This window comes from Octodon degus, unplaced genomic scaffold, assembly GCF_000260255.1.
Source record: "Octodon degus isolate 3935 unplaced genomic scaffold, OctDeg1.0 scaffold00009, whole genome shotgun sequence".
NCBI lineage: Eukaryota > Metazoa > Chordata > Mammalia > Rodentia > Octodontidae > Octodon > Octodon degus.
The window spans coordinates 20,804,789-20,807,286 of NW_004524585.1; positions in this window are offsets into that span (position 1 = coordinate 20,804,789).

Consider the following 2,498-nt stretch of genomic DNA (forward strand, 5'->3'; position numbering starts at 1 on the left):
CGAGTACATAGATCAGACTTGTAGTGACTGCCCTGTTTTCAGCCTTCCAAGCGCTGAGGTTACAGACGCTCACCACCAGACCCAGTCTCAATGGGCACCTCAGCACACCCTGGGGACCGGGCCCACATGTTATGCCGGGGATCGAACCCCAGTGGTTGGCACTTTACTCCACTGAGCTATCTGGAAAGCCCTCAGTCTTTCTCAAACAACAGATTTCCTATTTTTGAAATTTTTTTTCAGTACCAGAGATCGAGCTCCGGACCTTGCGTTTGCCAGGTAGGCACTTATGGCACTGAGCTATATCCCCAACCGCTGAATTAATTATTTTAATCAGTTTGTTAGGTTTATGTACAACTTCCTGGTGCTTATAACAAGTACATGAGAATTTCATTTTCTGATTTCATACATATACATAGATAGATAGATAGATAGATAGATAGATAGATAGATATAGATATAGATATTTATGTCTATGGATACCCCTCTGTTGCTTTCCCCACTACGCTTTCAGCTGAGTATAGACACCTCTCCCCATATTTTTAAAGTGTCACTCAAAATTTTTGAACTATAAAATTTATCAACTAAAATTTAATGTCACTAATAACTGTAGAAGCTACTTAACTGTCTCTAAGTTTTATTAATTGAGACATACAAACTAGTCATTTTTTTGTACTGCTAAAGAGCACAAGATTATGCTCTTTTTTATGTTTGTTTAGCTGTGTGGCTTTTGAGAATTAAATAGTTTTTATTTTCTCTTACCATTAATGTGTATGAAAAATGGCATAAAATGCACAAAAAATACTAAAAGAGAAATGTTGTGCCAGTTTGGTGGTCTTGAACATTACCTGGGTCATAGAGAGATACACAGAAGAGTCACAGGCACTACTGTCTTTCTATTTTGCATAATGCCTGGATTGTCTTTACTCAAAGCAAGCAAAACATGTTGTGCTGTGAGTAGCAGGAATTGTGGATTAAAAGAATGGATTGAGAGTAAAATATACTGCTACTTTTAATAGTATGATCAGACAATGTTATTTTATTCTTCTTGTAGTGAATTTCATCTTATATGATACTGAAAAATTTATACCAGTCTCTTAATTTCTAATACAGACTGGGTCTAATGTTTTTGTCCTTACTATTTTGCCATCACTGTTAGTTATGATTATCAGCAGCACCAGGATTTCTATATTAAAATTTAGGCCCACTGCTGCAGTCAGTGTTGTCTTGATCAAGACCTCAACGGTCAGGCCAGCCTACACTTTGAATTACCATGAATGGCTACGTTTGTTTGTTTTGAGACCGGATCTCCCTTTGTAGTTCAGGCTTTGAATTCACGGAGAAGACAGGCTGGCCTTGAACTCTTGGTAATTCTCCCACGTCAGCCTCCAGAGTGCTGGCATTTAAGGAATGAGCTGTCATGCCCTGTTAATGGGTATTTTAGTGTTTGGTCAAGTCATAGTTTTAAGAAATGAAAGCCAGGATTTTATATAAATTTCTTTCTTTTTTTTTTTTTTTCAAAATTTTGACTTTTAAAATTACAAAATGAGTTTGCACAAATTCCGGTGTTGTCTCCATCACTATAAGAGTGAAATTTATTATATCTTTCCTTTTGTTCTTCCAGTTAGATTCTCTAAAAGTCACGGTTTAACTTCTGAAACATTTATCCTTCCTGAAATGCCATGAGATGCAAAGAAATTTTGTCTTAGACTCACTGGTGCAATTTTGATCTATCTACAAAGCTTTTCCTAAATGAACATTAGAAAGCTGCAGAACTGATTTTTTATTTTCATTCAGTATTGCCTTCTAATATAAAAAAGTAATCTAAGATCACTTGGCATCTCTTAGGTTCCCATATTTACCTATATCTTGGACTATTACCATAACATTCCACAGATCTCCCTGATTCCAGAATCACTTTATCTGAGGCATTCTTCACATTGATACACTTACACTTTTCTACAGATGTCCTGCATGGTAACTCCCTACATTCCAAAAAGAAGTTTCACCCAGCTTAGAAGCTGACAATGTTGGAAATGTCTTGCATGCACATTTCTAGGTTTTATGTAAGCACAAGAAGTATAATTCATGATTCTGTCAATGAGCAAATGTTATGCACCTACAACGCCACAAGTCTGAGATGGGATCAAGGCAACCCTTTCTTTCATATTATCAAATCATCTTCCTTTTTTTTTTTTTTTTTTTTTTGCAGAACCAGGGATTGAACTCAGGCCCTTGCACTTCCCAGGGAAGCACTTATTCCACTGAGCCATCTCCCAGGCCCCAATATCAAATCATCTTTCATTAAAAGCTATTATACTAAAAGTTCTGAATTAATTGGATCCAGATAGTACAGTTTTGCTTTTAAAGTGTTTCATTCCTTCAGTTCATATGCAGCATTTTATAATTTATTGCAATCTATACCCAAAGTTAAGCATGTTTTATGACTTCTAGTTTTGTACCATTAGTAATAAGTATTCATGCTTTGTCATTCCTGATAA